This window comes from Callithrix jacchus, chromosome 7 (genome assembly GCF_049354715.1).
Source record: "Callithrix jacchus isolate 240 chromosome 7, calJac240_pri, whole genome shotgun sequence".
NCBI classification, from domain to species: Eukaryota; Metazoa; Chordata; class Mammalia; order Primates; family Cebidae; genus Callithrix; species Callithrix jacchus.
The window spans coordinates 150,771,749-150,793,314 of record NC_133508.1 but is presented as its reverse complement, the minus strand read 5'-3'; the positions used below and the strand labels follow the sequence as shown (position 1 = coordinate 150,793,314).

At 47.6% G+C, this 21,566-nt stretch overlaps 1 pseudogene across 1 annotated transcript in view; it reads left to right on the top strand.

The window, feature by feature from the left end:
• The first annotated feature begins 2,359 nt into the window (after positions 1 to 2,359).
• Positions 2,360 to 21,566, top strand: part of LOC118143089 (putative uncharacterized protein encoded by LINC01356) — a 67,071-nt pseudogene continuing 47,864 nt past the window's right edge. The window contains exon 1 of the transcript XR_008473108.2: positions 2,360 to 3,413. The product of XR_008473108.2 is annotated as a putative uncharacterized protein encoded by LINC01356 (transcript). The remainder of the gene's footprint in view (positions 3,414 to 21,566) is intronic.

Below are 21,566 nucleotides of genomic sequence, written 5' to 3'. Positions count from 1 at the left end.
CAGAGCGGTTGAGCTGGTGACTGCTGGCAGCTTCGTGGGCAGGCTGTTGTCTCTCAAGGTCACCTCCTAGAAGGTGAGTTCTGGAGCTGGCTGCTTTGGTTTGTAAATTGACTATTAGCTCTAAATGGGGGTACTTAGTTACCCTGGTGGCTATGAAGTGGCATCTCAATGTGGCTTTGATTTACACTTCTCTAATGACTAATGATTCCGAGCACCTTTTCGTGTGCTTGTTATCTGTTTGTATATGTTCTTTGCGGAAATGTCTATTAAAATCATTTGCCTATTTTAAAAATTGAGTAGTCTTTTTGTTGTTGAGTTTTAAGAGTTCTTTATATATTCTGCATATTACATCCTTATCAGATAGTTTACAAATCTTTGTCCCATTCTGTACTTTGTATTTTCAGTGTTGATCATACCTGCCTATGTACAAACGCTTTTAATCTTGATGAAGTTTAATTTATTTACTTTTTCTGTTGGTGTGCTTCCTGATATTGTATCTAAGAATCTATTGTCAATTGTGAGGTCATAAAGATTATCTATATATTCTCTTCTAAGAGTTTTACAGTTTATGCAAGCACAGAGCAGTAGGGGGTCCCTCGAAGAGGGTCCCCTGCCCCTTAAAAAAAAGTTTTACAGTTTAGTTCTTCGTTATTGATGCATTTTGAGGTGTTTTTTTTTTTTTGAGACAGAGTCTGTTGCCAGCCTGGAGTGCAGTGGCACAGTCTCGACTTACTGCAACCTCTGCCTCCTGGGTTCAAGGGATTCTCCTGCCTCAGCCTTCCAAGTAGCTGGGACTAAAAGTTTGTGACACCACACCCAGCTAATTTTTGTATTTTTGGTAAAGATGGGGTTTCACTGTTTTGGCCAGGATGGTCCTGATCTCTTGACCTAGTGATCTGCCCGCCTCTGCCTCCCAAAGTGCTGGGATTACAGGAGTGAGCCACCGCATTTGGCCAACATGTTGAGTTAATTTCATGCGACTTCATTCTTCTGCAAATGGATACCCAATTGTCTCACCACCATTTTTTTTTTTTTTTTTAATTTTAATTGTTTGAGACGGAGTCTCCCTCCGTCACCCAGGCTGGAATGCAGTGGTACAATCTCAGCTCAAGGTAACCTCCAACTCCCAGGTTCAAGTGATTCTCCTGCCTCAGGCTCCTGAGTAGCTGGAACTATAGGTGAGTGCCACCACACCTGGCTAATTTTTGTATTTTTAGTAGAGAGGAGGTTTCACCATGTTGGCCAGGCAGGCCTTGAACTCCTGACCTCAGGTGAACCACCCACCTCAGCCTCTCAAAGTCCTGGGATTACAGACAGGAGCCAACGCGCCCAGCCTGATCCTCCAATCTCTACCCTTCTTCAATCTCTTGTGAGAATTGAGGGGGAGGGTAAGGGAGGAAGACTGAGGGGAAGGGCAGGGTCCTGACAAACAGCAAATGCTCAACAGATGTTCCTTAATTTGTGCCTGACTCAGTCTCCCCCCCACCCCAAAACGGGCAAGCTCTTTGCAGGCAGGGGCCTTGCCTCATACTTTTTCGGTATTTCTCAAAAGTCCTGAACATCAGAGACACTCCATGGTTATTTGATCACTTCAACACACACACGTTGGTTATCCAGTCACGGCGGCTCTTACGATAAAAACAGGCTCTGGTGGCTTCAAATGCTGGCCGCTAACTGGCTGGGCCGTCTGGAAAGTTACTCCACCTCTCTGGGCCTCGGGTCCCTTATTTACAAAATGCTCACGGCAGTGCTTACTTCACAGGGCTGCGAGGATTACAGAGGATAATCCGGGTGAGACGCATCCCCAGCGCCGCCTGCTACAATTCTATCCACACAGGCATCGCCCATAAGCCTCCGGCCCCTGCATTCTCGCTTCTCCACGTGGCCGACGTGCACACCCCTCCCCACCGGGCCAGTCTCCCCACCGTCTTACCTGCCCTTCTTTCCTGATTCGTATTTACTTACTCATTATTTATTTATTTTGAGACAGAGTCTCTCACTCTGTTTCCCAGGCTGGAGTGCAATGGCACGATCTCGGCTCACCACAACCTCCGCTTCCCGGGTTCAAGCGATTCTCCTGCTCCAGCCTTCCGAGTAGCTGGGATTACAGGCATGAGCCACCACGCCCAGCTAATTTTGTATTTTTAGTAGAGACACGGTTTCTCCATGGTGGTCAAGCTGGTCTCGAACTCCCGACCTCTGATGATATGCCCGCCTTGGCCTCACAAAGTGCTGGGATTACATGCGTTAGCCACCGCGCCCGGCCCCGACTCGTCTTTAATACCCACCCGGCGCCAACCGCCGCGGGCCTGGCTCTGTGGTGAGCAAGTTGCATGGGGTCTCCCATCAGGACGTCCCGATGAGCCTACGAGGTCGGTTCTGTTACTGTCGCCACTTCAGGGGTAGGAAACAGTCCCGGAGGGATGGGGAACTTCCCGAGGTCACTGAACTGGTGTCAGGCCCGGAATGGAATCCAAACACATCCCAGTCCAAGCCCGGCTCCACAGCGCCGGCCCCCAGCCGTCTTCTGGGGTCCCAGTGGCACCCGCGTCCATTCAAATGCTGCCCTAGTCCCCCTCTCCAGTCGCTTCCCGCTACTCCGTGCGCGCATCGTCCCCCACCCCTCAGGGGCAGGCCTCTCGGTGGCTCTTCCTTTTTGTCTGCCAGAAACTGAGGGGTGAGACCGACGTTTGTCCCGAACGCGTGCAGGTGGCCGCGACGATCCCGGGAGACACGCAGGGGAGAATGAGTCAGAGCGCGCGGCTATGGGAAGCCCCGACCAGGCTTTCCGCGAGCCTGTCTGCCAGAGCAGCGAGCGCGAGGGCCGACTCCGCCCCCGGAGCGCAGGCTCGGCCCGGGGCGCGTTATCACGCAGCGGAGAGGTCCCTTCTTTTTTTTTTTTTTTTTTTGAGACGGAGTTTCGCTCTTGTTACCCAGGCTGGAGTGTAATGGCGCCATCTCGGCTCACCGCAACCTCCGCCTCCTGGGTTCAGGCAATTCTCCTGCCTCAGCCTCCCGAGTAGCTGGGACTACAGGCACGCGCCACCATGCCCAGCTAGTTTTTTTGTAATTTTAGTAGAGACGGGGTTTCACCATGTTGACCAGGATGGTCTCGATTTCATGACCTCGTGATCCACCCGCCTCGGCCTCCCAAAGTGCTGGGATTACAGGCTTGAGCCACCACGCCCGGCCTCGGAGAGGTCCCTTCAAACCCAGTCAGGTGAACCGTACCGCGGGGGAGCCACGTGGTGCCGAGAGCGCAGCCCCGCCCCGCCCCGCCCCGCCCCGCCGCGTCACGCCCGCGCTCGGCCCCGCGCTTAACCGTTAGTCGGGTAACTGCCCGCGGTGCCCTAGCTGCTTGTGTGGGATCGGAAGGACCCTCGCGGGAGAGGATACCAAGTCTCCAGGGGGAGGTAGGCGGCCTCACTGAGGGCTTCGTGGCCGCAGGCAGCTGTGTTATCTCGGAGAGCGGCGTCGGTGGAGGGGCGGCCAGGTGTTTGGCCACGGGCTCCCAGAGAGCAATGTGGCCAAGTGACCTGGGGTAATCACTTCGTCCTCACAGGAGATGCTTTTTTTGTCTGGAAGAATAGTGACTGGGCTGTAAAAACAAATGCGCCTACCTTCCAGGCTCTCCCGACCGACCGGAGATAACCCCTCGGGGGGTGACGGGGGAGGAGGATGAGGTGGGGTTTGTTTTGGGGATTGTGCCTTGCCACCTATCACCTTCTAATCTTTGAACTCTATTTGTTCCTCTTCCTTTAATTTAACCTGACAAATAATCTCCCCAATTAGTGATTTCCGTGACTTTGCTTTGCCCATAGGAATTCTCATTCCTTCCCGTCCCTGTTCTCTGCTTTGTAGCATGTGACCCTTGTATTATCTTTGTTTGCTGTCTTCTCTAACAGATAGTAAGTTTCTTTCTTTTCTTTTTTTGAGATGGCGTTTCGCTCTTGTTTCATTCTTGTTGCCCAGGCTGCAGTGCAGTGGTGGATCTTGGCTCCCTGCAACTTCAGTTGCACCCTCTGCCTCCCGAGTTCTCCTGCGTCAGGCTCCTGAGTAGCTGGGATTACAGGCATCTGCCACCACGCCCAGTTAATTTTTGTATTTTTAGTAGTGATGGGGTTTCATCATGTTGGCCAGGCTGGTCTCGAACTCCTGACCTCAGGTGACCCACCGGCTTTGGCCTCCCAAAGCTCTGGGATTACAGGTGTGAGCCACTGCTCCTGGCCCAAGATGGTAAGTTTCTTTAAGGTAGTGACTATCATTGTAGTTCCCATAACTACATGGTTAACACGTGGTTAAATAGAAGTAACAGTGGGTATCTTCAATTAATTTTTGGGTAATTACTGTGACCTGTGGAGTATCCTTCTGTTGTGGTCCCAGTCAGTTGCATCAGTGACATTACTTAAATGAGCGCCAAACTTTGTTGTCTTCAGTAACTCAACTTTAAGATGCAGGCCTGGCTGGGCACGGTGGCTCACACCCTAATCCCAGCACTTTGGGAGGCCCAAACAGGTGGATCACCTGAGGTCAGGAGTTCAAGATCAGCCTGGCCAACATGGTGAAACCCCATCTCTACTAAAAATACAAAAATTAGTTGGGCGTGGTGGTGTATGCCTGTAATCCCAGCTGCTCAGGAGGCTGAGTCAGGAGAATTGCTTCAACCCGGGAGGCAGAGGTTGCAGTGAGCTGAGATCGCACCACTGCACTCCAGCCTGCTGACAGAGCAAGACTCCGTCTAAAAAAAAAAAGAATAGGTGCCTCATGACTTCATTGTACAAATCTTCTCTCTCCATACAAAAGAAAGACTAACTCACTCATTCCAGCTCAAAACCTTTGGGGAGAAAATGTGTAGCTCTGGAGAGAAAAATATTGAAGGAGACACAGACTTATTTCACCTAAGCATCAGACTTCTGCCATGTATGTATGTGATTGCCTTTTATCATGCTTAGAATTTGAAAGAGTGATGGTTATAACAGAAATGTTTATCAGCTCACTGCTTTGAATGCAAATGAGTTCAGACCTTTTGAAGACTGGCCCCTTAGAGGCCCTTTTCCATAAACCAAGTGAGCAAAGCACCAAGGTCTTGACAAAGATATATTTAAAGCAATTATAACACAACATACAATATGGCAGAAATTATATCTTTGCAACTATTAAACAGCACATTTTAGTATGCAGTGTGTAAGCGGATATATATACCAAAGTTCTTTTGGGACAAAACAGTTGAAGACCACAGACCTGGGAGTCACTTTAACACACAGTTAGTTCTCTTCAGTGTAACTCTGCGATGTTAGGTTAAAAGACAATAGTATGGCTGGGTGTGGTGGCTCACGCCTATAATCCCAGCACTTTGGGAGGCTGAGGTGGGCAAATCAAGTGGTCAGGAGTTTGAAACCAGCCTAGCCAACATGGTAAAACCCCGTCTCTACTAAAAATACAAAAAACTAGCTGGGCGTAGTGGCAGGTGCCTGTCATCCCAGCTATTCAGGAGGCTGAGGCAGGAGAATCGCTTGAACCCGGGAGGCAGAGGTTAGGGTGAGCTGAGATCGTGCCACTGCACTCTAGCTTGGGCAACAAGAGAGAAACTCCGTCTCAAACAAGTTCCTGCTTTAATGCACCGTATTTCTTTTGTGGGGAGAGACTGAGAATGATAAGAGGCAACATAGCCTAGTGCTAAAGAGCACAGACTTGGGAGCCATTCTGATTAGGTTTGAATGCTTCTCTATCACATCCTGAGAAAGCTGCTTAACCTTTCTGTTCCTCCATTTCCCCAACTCTTTTTTTTTTTTGAGATGAAGTCTTGCTCTGTCGCCAGACTGGAGTGCAGTGGCATGATCTCAGCTCACTGTAACCTCTGCCTCCCGGGCTCAAGCAATTCTCCTGCCTCATCCTCCCGAGTAGCTGGAACTACAGGCATGCATCGCACGCCCAGCTAATTTTTTTGTATTTTTAGTAGAGACGGGGTTTCACTATATTGGCCAGGATGGTCTCTATCTCCTGACCTCGTGATCCACCTGCCTCAGCCTCCCGAAGTGCGGGGATACAGGCATGAGCCACTACGACTGGCCTCCCCAGCTCTTCATTTGGGAAGAGTAATAGTACTTGTTTTATAGGGTTGTTGAAAGTATTAAATCAGTTAATCAAGTAAAGTGCTTAATCTAACTGTGCCTCATAGAAAGCACTATGTGAGCGTTCACTCTATTTTTTGTTTGTTTGTTTTTGAGACAAGAGTCTCGCTCTGCCACCCAGGCTGGACAGTGCAGTGGTGAGATCTCAGTGGCGTGATCTCAGCTCACTACAACCTTTGCCTCCTGGGTTCAAGCGATTCTCCCACCTCAGTCTCCTGAGTAGCTGGGACTACAGGCACTCGCCACTACGCCGGCTAATTTATGTATTTCAGTAGAGACAGGGTTTCACGTTGTTGGTCAGGCTGGTCTTGAACTCTGCTCTCATGATCCGACTGCCTCCGCCTCCCAAAGTGCTGGGATTACAGGCATGAGCCACTGCTCCCGGCTGAGTGTTCACTCTTATTTAGATAATCTTTTAGATAGGTGCTACGGAGAAAGAAAAAGCAAGGTAAGGAGTGCAAAGTCAAAGGCTGACATTGGATCCAGGATGGTCCTGAAAAGCCTCCCTGATGTGTAAACATTTGACTTGAAGTGATACCTGGATAAACAAAAATTCCAAGCAGACATTAACTCCTTTAGGGTTGAGAAATCCTAAACAACATGCTTGACATCCTCGAACAATTGTAAGAAGGTCATTGTATTTGGAATAGTATGAGCCAGGAGAGAGAAAAGTAGATGAAGTCAGGGCAAATTATGTGGCCCCTTTGTAGCACTTTAAAGCTTTGGCTTTACTCTCTATCCACTGGCCCCAGGCTTCAGGAGTAAGCATGCAAATGAGATCCTGCCAATCAAAGCTTAGCCTTCAATGAACAAGCACTTACTCAAAACTAATCATGGTCCCAGAATGTTCATCCCGGGAATTCTGCTGCCTGGAAAGAAGCTAGAATTGTTACAGGAGAGTAAGTTGGCATTAAGTGGCCATTCCTGCACCAGTGAATTGAGGGCATGTCTGAAAGTGCTGCCAAAAGTGGTTTTACTTTTACAGAAGAAAGTAAAACCGCCGGGTGCGGTGGCTCAAGCCTGTAGTCCCAGCACTTTGGGAGGCCGAGGCGGGCGGATCACTCACGAGGTCAAGAAATCGAGTCCGTCTCTACTAAAAATACAAAAAATTAGCTGGGCATGGTGGCGCGTGCCTGTAGTCCCAGCTACTCGGGAGGCTGAGCCTGAACCCGGGAGGTGGAGGTTGCGGTGAGCCAAGGTTGCGATTGCACTCCAGCCTGGGTAACAAGAGCGAAACTCTGTCTCAAAAAAAAAAAAAAAAAGTAGTCAGAAGCAATGGAGTCACTGAATCAAAATGGAAAGGAGTAAATGGCCTGCATTAAAGGAAGAAAATCCAGAAAAAAGTTAAGGAGAGTGGCTGGATGTGGTGGCTCACGCCTGTAATCCCAGCACTTTAGGAGGCTAAGGCTGATGGAGGCTGAGGTCAGGAGTTCAAGACCAGACTGGCCACATGGTGAAACCCCATCTCTACTAAAATACAAAAATTAGCTGGGCATGGTGGCAGGTGCCTGTAATCTGAGCTACTCAGGAGGCTAAGGCAAGAGAATCGCTTGAACTCAGGAGCTGGAGGTTGCAGTGAGCCGAAATCATGCCATTTCACTCCAGCCTGGGTGACAGGGTGAGACTCCGTCTCTAAATAAAGAAATAAAGAAATAAATAAAATAAATCCTTAAATGTGTGGCAATGCATTTTAAATAAGCGGTTATGAAGTCTAATTGCATGGAAAGATACTTTTTTTTTTCTTTTTTTGCTAAGCACTGTTCTAGGCATTGAGGATTCATCAAGAAGCAAAACCCAACTGTCTGTATTTCATAGATTTTACCTTCTAGTAAGGGAAGACAGAACAGTAAATTATAAGGAAATAAGTTTTCTGAATGCAGTATTTGATATAAGATTAACCGGCTGGGTGCAGTGGCTCATACCTAGAATCCCAGCACTTTGGGAGGCCGACATGGGCACATTACCACATCAGTAGTTCGAGACCAGCCTGAACAATATGGTGAAACCCTGTCTCTACTAAAAATACAAAAATTAGCCAGGTGTGGTGGCATGCACCTGTAGTCCCAGCTACTTGGGAGGCTGAGGCAGAAGAATTGCTTAAACCCAGGAGGCGGAGGTTGCAGTGAGCCGAGATCATGCCATTGCGCTCCAGACTGGATGACAGAGGGAGACTCCATGTCAAAAAAGAAACATACGGAATATATAAGATTAACCTTTTCATTCATTCATTCATTCATCCATCCATTCAAACTGCTTTTTGGAGCGACTTCTACATGCCTGATGCTGGATAGAAGGGAAGTAATAGTGAACAAACAAGTTCCTAACACCTGCAGCTTCCAGTTTAATGGGCAGGATTGGGTATTTTGCACTATGATGGGACAGCACATAAAAAGGCAATGGCCAGGTGTGGCGGCTTATGCCTGTAATCCTAGCACTTTGGGAGGGCAAGACAGTGATATAGGAGTTAAAAAGAATTATTTAGGCAAATAGTGAGGGTAAGGAAGTCCTCGGTAAGGTTTTCCTTGTAATAAAAGCAGCCCCCAAATAATTTTTTCTGACAAAAAGCAGCCTGTAAAATCCAGCTGCAGACATAGATAAGCAAGCTGGAAGCTTGCATGGGTGAATGCCGGCCGCTGCGACAATAGGGAAAGGCTACCTGGGGTCTAGGCATTTCAACATTGCAGTGCCATCTTCCCTGTTCTTTGCCAATCGTGTATAGTAAGGAGCAGATAATGTGGTGCCAGCCAGGTAAAAAATCCATTTGCATAATAAAAAATTAGGTATAAAAATCCATTGGCATAATTAAAAATTAGGTAAAAATCCATTTGCATAATAAAAAATTAGGTATGAAAATCCATTTGCATAATAAAAAATTAGGTAAAAAATCCATTTGCTTAATAAAAAATTAGGTATAAAAATCCATTTGCATAATAAAAATACAAAAATTAGCCAGGCATGGTGACAGGTGCCTGTAATCTGAGCTACTTGGGAGGCTAAGGCAGGAGAATCACTTGAATGTGGGAGGTGGAGATTGCAGTGAGCCAAGATCACACCACTGCACTCTCTAGCCTGGGCAACAGAGGGCAACTGTCTCAAAAAAAAAAAAGGAAACGTCATATTTATGTAGATGTTCAGTTTACAAAGCCCTTATACATAACATTTATTATTTAAAGCAGCAAATGCCAGGGAGGTGGGTATAAATCAAAGCAATGACCCCTCTAAATGCAATGTGGTATTGTCAGAGGCTTTGAACCAGAGTGACTCCATCTTGAATTAGGGCTGAGACCTACTGGGCTGCATTCCAAGGAGGTTAGGACTTCTTAGTCAACAGGATATTTAGAATTAAGGGAACAAGTTATTAATGTTTACTGAACAGACCTTAATAGGACCAGGACTTAGACCCAGGAAATATAACAATAGGCCCAGGAAATATCCTGATGTCCCAATATCTCAACAACAAAAGCGTTCTTTTTTTTTATTTTATTTTTTATAAGACAGGGTTTCACCATGTTGGTCAGGCTGGTCTTGAACTCCCAACCTCATGTGATCCGCCCTCCTTGGCCTCCAAAGTGCTTGGATTACAGGCGTGAGCCACCATGCCCGGCCAAAAGCATTATTAGTTAAGAATAAGTTTTTCTTATTAAAGATAATAATATAGGTTCTTACCAAATACAGCAGTTACACAAAGTAGTTACACAATCATTGTCACAAGCCCCTGTAGTAGAGCACATCTCCCCCATGATTATTTGCTTTTTTATTTCATATTAAACAAGCATTGGACCTAAGGTGGCCGCCTTCCTCCTCTTGCTTCTGAAACTCCCTGCTCTGTCCATGGAGTAGCCATTCTTTCATTCCTTTACTTTCTTAATAAACTTGCTTTCACTTTACTCTGTGGACTCCTCCAAAATCTTTCTTGCGGGAGATCCAAGATCTCTCTCGTGGGGTCTGGATCGGGATCTCTTTCTGGTAATACCATTCTAGAATTGATTCTGGAACTTAAAAAGAACATGGGGGAAAGCTGATCCATGGTTTAGTATTGTACCAAGGTTAAGTCGATAAATGGTACCACGGTTATAAGATTAACAGTAGAGGAAGCTGGGTGAAAAGTATACAGGAACTCTATACTATCTATTAAACTGTGACAGATGGGAAGGTTCTTCAAAGTTTGTATCTTAGATTACATTATAAGGAGTTGCGATCTCTTGCTGTATGGCCATTATCTGCTATTGGCATAAACATATAACCATGTGTATATGCTTAGCTACTTTGACTTGCTCTGGCCTGTCTGAACAGAACTGGGCAAGCTCCAAACCCTGGTGCATGCCATTCCTTATTTAGAAACCCTCCTGACCTCCTGACTAGCTTCCTCTTCTTACTTGTCTTCTTTCCCCCTCATCTATTCAGGAAATTTCCAAGTTTTTAGCCAATCAGGTAAAGCATAGACTGTGAGGTCCCGTTCTGGCCAATGGAAACTGGACACAGCAGTAGGGCGATTGTGTCAGGTTATGAAAGTTATAAATGCCTCCATCTCCCTTGTTCAGGTGCTCTTGTGGCAAGACTGCCAGTGAGTTGCACCCTTTCTGCAGGAAGTAAACTAACCTTGATGAGTGATCCATTGTCTCTGTGTGGACATTTCCCAATGTTATAAACCCGTTTCCAACAAAACTTTTTTTTGTAAATCTGAAATTTTAAGATAAGAAGTTAGAAAACACCCACGACTCTGACTCAGCTGAGCCTTTGTCCTGCCAGGGCATCTTCCTCACTGTCAGAAAAGACAGTGCCAAACAGCATCTTGTAAAGCAAGAGCATTTCAGCTCAGTGGCTACGGCTGAAGGCTGTGCTGGATAGAAGCTCCGGAAACAGAAGAGGCTGAGTCCGGGGTGATCCTGAGGGTGAATAATGGCCAAACCTACACTGGATCCTCAATTCTGCAATTCTGTCCCTTGGCTTTGAAATTCACAGTGATTTTTCTCACTTGTGGATTTTCCTTCCCTAAAATGCTTTGCTGTCTCAAGAATTAAAACAGTTTGTATTTTACTCACTTGCTCACTTCAACTGGGTCCCAGGAGGAAATGGCCATCGGTCATGAAGAAGTTAGAAGTGGGATTGGATTGTGTGGCTACTGATAAGCACAAGATAAGCACAAAGGGGAAGCCCGGGACTTGCAGGGAGTGGTTTTCCAGGCCAGAAGCTTTATCCAGCTCCTACACTCTTTCCACCCACACAGAAGAGTCATTGTTTTTATTCATATCTACCTCCCCAAGGTTTGTGTGGATTAGATGATAAATCCATGTAAAAGGGCTTTACACACTATAAATATGACCGGCATTCATTCAGGTTCTGGTGCGCTGTCTATATGTATATGCATAATTAAGAGAAAGTGTTTTTTATTCTCTGTGCCCTCTCATCCCTCACGTTTTTGTTTTTGTTTTAAATGAAAAGGCCTGTTTTGTTTTAAATGAGTGCCTTTCTATCTGATTATAATTCTGAATGCGATTCACATTGGAAGCTATGGATACATTTGGTAACAACTGTGCCCTCAGCCTTAGAACTGGGTGAATTCTAAGCATTGTTCAGCTTCTCAAATACTAAGGAGGAGCACAACAGGAAAGACCTGGGCCTGCAGCGGGTAGCTGTCTGAGCCTGAAGCTTCAGCAGGTCCCTGTACTCCCTTCACACACACACACACCGCCCCAACCCCATTCCTCCTGCCGAGTTCTCATCTAGTACCAGTCTGTGTAGGTCACCCTGCTCCAGTGTCTCCCTGCTCCAGGGTCTCCCCATCAATACCCACTCCTTGCCTTTTTCCCCTGCTACAGCTGTGGGTCAGGTCCACACAGGGCCTCATCAGGATTCCTGAAATCGCTTCGAAAAACCTCCCAGCCTCAGTTCTCACTTGCCGCTTCCAAACAATCAGTGCTACCATCACAGTATAATCATCAGAAGGTTGAAAACATGCCTCAAGAATGAAGGTGAACATGTGACAAACATTTTTTATTTTTATTGTTTTATTTTTTTGAGACAGAGTGTTGCTCTGTTGCCCAGGCTGGAGTGCAGTGGGGCTATGTCAGCTCACTGGGTTCAAGCAATTCTCCTGCCTCAGCTTCCCGAGGAACTGGGATTACAGGCGTGAGCCACCACGTCCTGCCACAGAGATTTATTTATTTTTATTTATTTATTTTTGAGATGGAGTCTTGCTCTGTCACCCAGGCTGGAGTGCAGTAGTGTCATCTCTGTCATTTCCACTCACCACAGCCTCCGCCTCTTAGTTCAAGTGATTCTTCTGCCTCAGCCTCCAGAGTAGCTGAGATTACAGGCGTGTACCACCATGCCTGGCTAAGTTTTTGTATTTTTAGTAGGGAGAGGGGTTTCACCATGTTGGCCAGGATGGTCTGGAACTCCTGACCTTGTGATCCACCCGATTTGGCTAATCCCCAAGTGCTGGTATTACAGGCATGAGCCACACTGCCTGGCCACCACAAAGATTTATTTTTAACTCATTAACGAAGAAACCAGCAGAATGGTAAATCTAGTTCAAAGGAAAATTCAAGAAACTAAATAGTCATAGTGTTATTCACATCCAGTCGTACTGAATGTTAAATGCATTTGATAAAGAGATCTTCCAAACAGGCTTTGTGTGGGCAACAAGGCCGTTTCATTTCTCACTTTGGTGCAAGGGAGCCAAATCTGAGAAAAGACAGGCGAAGGGGGTAAGGTAGGAGTTGGCTTTATAGCTTGGGGTAGTTTTTTTTGGGGGGTGGGGGTCTTGCAGAGTAAGATCAGTTACAGTGGTGGGGGGTAGGGACAAGGAGTATATATGGCCACAAGTTCAGTTACAATGGCGGGTGGGGGTGAGGCAGAAGAGCAGTTAAGATGGCAGGATGGGTGAGAGGTATTCACATTATCATAAGAACAGTTAAGATGGTAGGGTTGGGTGAGGGGCTTGTGGCGGGGTGTGGAGTGGGAGACGATCAGCCGAGGCAGGTAGGACTTCAGACTTTCAGGCTCCAGGCTTGCATATGGAGACCTGACACATAGCCAATAAAAAACAATGCTGAAATAAGATTACAAAAAAAAATGTTTTTTTTTTTTTTGAGACGGAGTTTCGCTCTTGTTATCCAGACTGGAGTGCGATGGTGCAATCTCGGCTCAAGGCAACCTCCGCCTCCTAGGTTCAAGCAATTCTCCTGCCTCAGCCTCCGGAGTAGCTGGGACTACAGGGGTGTGCCACCATGCCCAGTTAATTTTTGTATTTTTAGTAGAGACAGGGTTTCACCATATTGACCAGGATGGTCTCGATCTCTTGACCTCGTCGTGATCCACCCGCCTCGGCCTCCCAAAGTGCTGGGATTACAGGCATGAGCCACTACGCCTGGCCCAAAAAACTTTTTTTTGAAACAGAGTCTTGTTCTGTTGCCCAGGCTGGAGTGCAGTGGTGTGATCTCAGCTTGCTGTAACTTCTGCCTCCCGGGTTCAAGTGATTCTCCTGCTTCAGCCTCCTGAGTAGCTGGGATTACAGGCGTGTGCCACCATGCCCAGCTAATTTTTAGTTGACACGGGGTTTCTTTTTTTCTTTTTTCTTTTTTTTTACTTTTTATTTATTTATTTATTTAAAGATGGGGTTTCACCATATTGGTCAGGCTGATCTCAAACTCCTGACCTCAGGTAATCCACCCACCTCAGTCTCCCAAAGTGCTGGGATTACAGGCGTGAGCCACAGCGCCCAGCTTGACATGGGGTTTCACTGTATTGGTCAGGCTGGTCTCGAACCCCTGACCTCATGATCCACCTGCCTCAGCCTCCCAAAGTGGTGAGATCACAGGCATGAGCCACGGCACTTGGCCTCAGATTACAAATTTATTAAGGCATAAGTGGTTATTTTTCCCTACCCCTCTCTTACATAAAAATTCTGTGCTTCTCAATATCCTGACCTTTTTTCTTTAAGTTTGGAGCCCTCAAAATCATCTTCCCAGAAAGGCGTAAACCTGTCTGCCAGGCACACGTCCTTAACTTTGGCAAATAAACCTCCTGAAATGATTGAGATTTGTCTTGTCATTTTTCTTGATTGACAAGGGGGGAGAGGCAGAAAGCCCAGAAGACGCTTTTACCACTCTGACTCAATTCCCAGGGCTCTTCCACTTCCATCCCTCCCTTCACCCCAGAGTCCATAAAACTGCCAGAGCCTTTTATTGAGACCATCCTCCAAAGTGAGATGATCCACAACAGTGAGAAGATATCTGTGTGGATCCACCTGACCCTTGACCCATTAACCATTCCATGGGGGAAGATGGAACAGGGAAAGTCAGTGCTGCTTCTAGTTTTGTCAGAGGCATTCAAACCAGAGCAACTCCATCTTGAACAGGGGCTGGGTAAAATGAAGCTGAGACCTGCTAGCTGCCTCCCAAGGAGGCTAGGCATTCTTAGTCACAGGATGAGACGAGGTCGCAAAGACCTTGCTGTCAAACCACAATGCAATAATCCAGGTGCCAGCCTTGCCAATGTGGTGAAACCCCATTTCTACTAAAATTATAAAAAAAAAAAAAACTAGCTGGTCGTGGTGGTGCACGCCTGTAATCCCAGCTACTCGGGAGGCTGAGATAGGAGAATTGCTTGAACCCGAGAGGTGGAGGTTGCAATGAGCCCAGATCTCGCCATTGCACTCCAGCCTAGGAGACAGAGACTTTTGCCTCAACACACAAACACACACACACACACACCACGATTCAATACAGAAGCCAGCCAATACCTGCTAAAAGCAAGATGAGGAGGAAAGGAAAGTGACCTCTGATCGTCCTCATGCTTATTATATGCTAATTATAATATATTAGCATGCCAAGACACTCCCACCAGAGCCAAGACAGTTTACAGATGCCATGGCAACATCCCGGATTTACCCTATATGGTCCAAAAGGAAGAGAAACCCTCTATTCCAGGAAACACCCTGCCCCTTTCCTGGAAAACTCATGAATATATCCACCCCTTGTTTAGCATACATAAAAGTAGCCATCCAGTAGCCTCCCGGGTGCTCTGCGGAGTAGCCGTTCGTTTGTTTCCTCAATTCTCTAATAAACTTGCTTTCACTTTACTCTGTGGACTCAGCTTTCTTTGTTGGGTGAGATCCCTTCTCTTGGGATCCAAAACCCCTCTGTTGGGGTCTTGAGCAAGATCAGGAATGCTTTCTGGAAAGTTCTAACCTCTTGCTTATGCCATTGCAGTCAATGATTAAAGGCTTAACTCTTACATTTTTGACTTGTTTTAATTGGCTGCTCTGACACTTAGCAGTTCAGCTCTCTCCTAGCTCAGCTGAGCCCCTTATAGGGTTGCATTTGTTTACCTGAGGTCAGGTAAAAAAGGAGGTTAGGAAATTATTTTGCGGCTGGGTGCGGTGGCTCACGCCTATAATCCCAGCACTTTGGGATGCCTCGGTGGCCTACTCACAAGGTCAAGAATTCCAGACCAGCTTGACCAACACGGTGAAACCCTGTCTCTACCTAATTTTTTTTTCTGGCCACCTGCAACTGTCTTGATAGAGTTTGTCTCTACTGAAAAAAATATATATGTATACAAAAATTAGTCAGGCATGGTGGTGGTGCCTATATCGGAGGCTGAGAGCAGGAGAACTGCTTGAACCCAGGAGGTGGAGGTTGCAGTGAGCCAAGATGGCACCACTGCATTCCAGCCTGGGCAACAGAGAAAAGAAAAGATACATAGTCATCCTTTTCTTTCTTTTTTTTTTTTTGAGATGGAGTCTCGCTCTGTCGCCCAGGCTGCAGTGTAGTAACGCAACCTCGGCTCACTGCAACCTCCGCCTCCTGGGTTCAAGCGATTCTTCTGCCTCAGCCTCCCAAGTAGCCGGGACTACAGGCGTGTGCCGCTATGCCCGGCTAATTTTTGTATTTTTAGTAGAGACGGGGTTTCACTATGTTGGCCAGGCTGATCTCGATTTCCTGACCTCATGATCCACCTGCCTTGGCCTCCAAAGGTGCTGGGATTACAGGCATGAGCCACTGTGCCTGGCTTCCTTTGCCTTATTTCTAAGTTTTTTATAATTGTGTGTAACAATGAGTGCCAGAATTAGTGCTGTTGCAATGTTGTCACTTACCTGCTGGCTCACTTTGTTGGTGGGTTGCAGCAGCCGGAACTACAGTTCTTTCGGCTTCCGCCATGTTCCTTCAAGTCCTGGGCCGACTACATTTGCAGCTCCATGCCAAAAGCCATCAGCCTCCTCTCCAGGTCATCTAGCTCATCAAGACCAAAGGGGTGGAGGTAGACATGGGTTCTAATTTGTCCTTCACAGAGGGCTTTGTCTTTGTTCTGCCCCATTTCACTTCCAGCTTTTCTTCCCACCTGCTGCCCCTGCAGGCCCACACGACATGCACAGTACGTAACCTTTCATAGAACTCTGAGTGCCCGGGAACATTATTTAACTCCCTTAAGCCTCAGTTTCTACATCTGTAAAATGGAATAATAACAGAACTCCCTCACAGGGTTGCTATGAATGTCTATATTCCCTGATCCCAAATCTCCAGGAGTTAAGGATCACGGTGATGACAAAAGAGGCAATCAGAGGCTAGGATAACACATCTGCAGTTATTGGCAAGAAAATGGACTTCACCTGCCTAAAGATAATGTGACGAGATGGGGCCTAGTCAACACAGAAGCACAGGAAAGTGTGTTTTGCTCTGGAACGGAAGTTCCATGAGGCCGGGACTTTGAGTGTCTGAATATCTTATATCTGGAATGCAGGCAAGGATGTGGTATGTGGTAGTCCTCACGTATTTGTTGCATGTATAAAATAATGAATGAAAGGCCAAGTGCGGTGGCTCAAGCCTGTAATCCCAGCAGTTTGGGAAGCCGAGGTGGGTAGATCGTCTGAGGTCAGGAGTTTAAGACCAGCCTGGCCAACATGATGAAACCCTGTCTCTACTAAAAATACAAAAAATCAGTTGGGCGTGGTAGCAGGCGCCTGTAATCCCAGCTACTCAGGAGGCTTAAGCAGGAGAATTGCTTGAACCCAGGAGGTGGAGATTGCAGTGAGCTGAGATGGCACCATTGCACTCCAGCCTAGGCAATAAGAGTGAAACTTCATCTCAAAAAAAAAAAAAAAAAAAAAGCCTGGCGCAGTGGCTCATGCCTGTAATCCCAGCACTTTGGGATGCTGAGGCAGGCGGATCACCCATCTCAACCAAAAATGCAAAAATTAGCTTGGCGTGGTGGCAGGACCTGTAATCCCAGCTACTCGAGAGGCTGAGGCAGGAGAATCACTTGAACCTGGGAGGCGAAGGTTGCAGTCAGCCGAGATTGTGCCATTGCACTTCTCCCTGGGCAACAAAAGCAAAATTCTGTTTCAAAAAATGAATGAATGAATGAATGAAGACTCCAGAGATAGATCTGACCAGGGTGCAAAGACTGGCCCACCTAGCGGCCCTGCTCAGTGCCCCGAGATGTAGCCAGCCCATCTTGGCTACATTTAAACATCTGAAGCATCAACCAACTCCTTCAATGTACTTTTCTCCTCACCACGCAGCACTTGCCCCATCTCCCTCACCCATCGTTCTATCAGCTCAGAAAGAGAAAATGTGTTCAGCGGGAAGGAACATTCCAGGCCAGATGGCTGATACTTCTCATGCAGACTCACTACTTGGTGACCTGGTATTACAGCCCCTGGTGAGCAAAGGGTCAGTGCCTGTCAGGCTCCCAAATTTTACTTAACCCTGGGACACCGACAAGACCGAAGCACTGTGAGTTCACCAAGCCAGTGCCGCTCAAGTTGGTCCCCTGATCCACAGGCCTGGTGACACGCCCACTTTACCACTTACCTCTTTTGATTTTGCACTGATCACTGAAGTGTTTCTCCAAACACGGCTGGTCTCGGTTGGCACACTCTGGTCTCACCTCCATGGGAGGTGACATGGTGCCCAGAGAGTCTGGCTCTCCCAGGCAGCCTCCCTGCCTGTCATCCCATCTGCGGCAGCTTAGCTTCTAGAACCTTCCCCAGGAAACTCAGCAGCTTGTGCTGTTCAGGAAGGGCCAGATACCTAGGGATCCTGCCTCAGGACCTGCTTGCATGGGAGTTAGCCCAGCCCGCTGCCGGAAGGCTCTCTGTGCCTCCTCCCACATTCGCACACAGCGACACCTATTTCCCAAGGCAGCAAGTATGGTGGGTGCTGGGATGGGAAAACCCTGGGTTCAAAGCCTGGCTCTACCACTGACTGGCTGTGTGGCTTAGGGATTACTTACCTCCTCTGCACATTAGTTTCCTCCTCTGTAAGATGAGGGTAATAATTGTATGAGGCAGCAGAGTTCAGTGCAGGACATAGGAACCAGGGGAGGCATTTAGAGCAGAAAGTGATTTGAGACCAGGGTTAGGTGCTTATGGGTGGTTGGAGTGTCTGGGTGGGGAAAGGAAGTAAGACTGAGTCCAGAGGGTCTGCCACCTCTGCCTGAGCAGGAAGCAAGGTACGGCACCTGGAGATTGCCATTGGCACCGCTGAGTTTGGGCTAACACTGGTACGGCTGTGGTCCAGGGAGTAGATGGGGCCTCCACTGCTGCTGCCACTAGCTGTCCCCGGACTCCCTGTTGGTGGTAACTGGACACTGGGTGCTGATGCAGGAAAAAAACGTGTGTGTGCATTGGCCCTGCTGGCCAGAAAGAACCAGCCAAAGCAGCAGGAAGGCGGCCTCTGTCTCTTCCACCTTCCAAATCTCATGGGAGGGACTAAATGTTGGATCCCATATGCACCCATTGCTCTCCAAGGAGTCAGGCTGCAAATGAGGTTTTCACCTATCTGCCTCCAAAGGACAGAAGATCGGTGGGGATGGATCTTGGGTGCTACCCAGCCACATGAGGACTAAGCACTCTCTGACTGACAGCACCCTGAATCATTCCCACCACATGATAGCACATGCTGAGTAAATGTGGGCTATGTTTGATATTACAGTCGTTGTTGCTACATGCCTGCCATGGGCCTGCACTGTACTCGGCCTAGGAGAGATGGCAGCAAGCAAGACAGATTCAACTTATCTGTAGGCTCCCTGTCTCTGGATGGAGTTCATAGCCCCTTCCCTCCATAGGGGCAGAAAGGTGTAATACCTTTCCTCAGCCATCATAAGGGTCACAGCTGACACTTCTCTTTTTTCTTTCTTTCTTTCTTTCTTTCCTTTTTTTTTTCTTTTTGAGACAGAGGTTTGCTCTTGTTGCTTAGGCTGGAGTACAATCAATCGCGCGATCTCAGCTCACCGAAAACTCCACCTCCCGGATTCAAGCCATTCTCCTGCCTTAGCTTCCCGAGTAGCTGGGATTACAGGCACACGCCACCGTACTCGGCTGTTTTGTATTTTTAGTAGAGACAGGATTTCTCCATTTTGGTCAGGCGGGTCTCAAACTCCCGACCTCGGGTGATTTGCCTGCCTTGGCCTCCCAAAGTGCTGGGATTACAGGCATGAGCCACCGTGCCCGGCCAGCTGACAGGTTTGTAACAGCAACAAAAGGTTAACAAGAGAAAAGAGTGGCAGATTTAATAAAAAATTTTACGGGAAGTGGGAGCCTTCAGAAGTGAGGAGCCAAAGACCCAGGAAGAACTGTCTTAACATTTTAAGTTTAGTTTCAGTGAAGACAGAAGTGTAGATATATGATTGGCAAAAGGGTATGCTCTCATGGTAACAGACTGAGTGGGGAACCCAGCAAGGCCTGTCCATTCAGATGCTTCCTGCCCTCTCTGTGTAGCATCCTCCCACCCTGGTATGAAGCGGGAGTCTCTAGAGTGAGGGTCTTCAAGGAAGAATGGAGAGGGGAAAGTGACTTTTCTGTTTTATCCCTTGCTTTAGGGGAGAGAGGTTCTAGTTTCCATGACCTGCCTCGGGAAGAGAAATTCTAGTATCTACAACACTTCATGTGGGCGGGTGGGGGTGGGGAGAAAGGTGGAAGTCTGGTGGGCAGAAGGTCAAAGAGAACTTTGGAGGCTCTTCCAATGTCCTTCAGTTTAAAGTACAGTCATGAACCACCTAACAATGTTTCATTCAGCAGTGGACCACCTGTAAATTGGTGGTCCCATAAGATTATATTACCAACTGGGCATGGTGGCTCACGCCTATAATCCTAGTACTTTGAGAGGCCGAGGTGGGTGAATCACCCGAGGTCAGGAGTTTGAGACCATCCTGGCCAACATGGTGAAACCCTATCCTTACTAAAAATGCAAAAATTAGCGGGGCGTGGTGTTGCGTGCCTGTAATCCCAGCTACTCAGGAGGCTGAGGCAGGAGAATCACTTGAACCCAGGAGGTGGAGGTTGCTGTGAGCTGAGATCATGCCATTGATTGCACTCCAACCTGGGCAACAAAGAGTGAGACTGCATCTCAAAAAACAGATTATATTACCATATTTTGACTGTACTTTTCCTATGTTGAGGTATGTTTGGATATACACATACTTATTGTGTTAAAGGTACCTATAGTATCCAATACAGTAACATCTGTACATGTTTGTAGCCTAGAAGCAATAAGCCATGCCGTCTAGGTCTGTGAAAGTATACTCTCTGATGTTTGCACAATGACAAAATTGCATAATGCATTTCCCAGAACTCTCCGCATGCCACAGTGACATACTTTGGCGTATTGTGTTCTGAGCCCCGACGCCTCCCATCAGCCTTAAGGCCTGAATGAAATTTATTTCCTCAGTAATCATTCAGCTTTACAGCTGCAAAAGTGAGGGTGGGGAGGGGAGAAGGGAAAGGCTACTGACAGTATCTCTGCACCCTGGGCTTTTCTCCTCTCCTGAGAAGGAAACCATGGGGAAGCCCCATCGTGCATGATGGAGAGAGACTCCCCAAGTACCTGGTTAGCCACTCCCACCCTCACTGCCGCCGCTCACAATCAACCATAACACATGCTACCCAGCAGAGGAGACAACCCTGGCTTGCAGAGGCATGCATTCCTCAGGGCCTGAAAACCAGCTGTGTTTCCAGTTGTCAGAGAGGCTTCACGCTAACCTTCTTCAAGAAACCTGGAGAGAGGGGCCAGTGTGTAGGTACACAGGACGTTCTCTCCCCATAAGACCTCTTTTCGGTCTTTCATTCCCCACCCCTAGCCCAGATGCGGCAATGTGGGGCGCCCTCGTGTGGCCAGAGCAGCCCTGCAGCCTGTTGGCCAATCCTGGCTTCCCTGGGGCACCCAGGCATCCCTCCTCCAGGCTGCCCGCCCACCGCGTGTCAGGGCTCCACTCCCATTACTTCCAGCTGGCCTCCCTCAAACCTAGATTCCCTTTTTTTCTTTTATTTCTGACTGTTTTCCTTATTTATTTATTTATTGAGACACGGTCTCTCTGACACCCATGCCGGAATACAGTGGTACCGACATAGCTCTCTGCAGCCTGGAACTCCTGGGCTCAAGCAATCCTCCATCTCAGTCTCCTGAGTAGCTAGGACTACAGGTGCATACC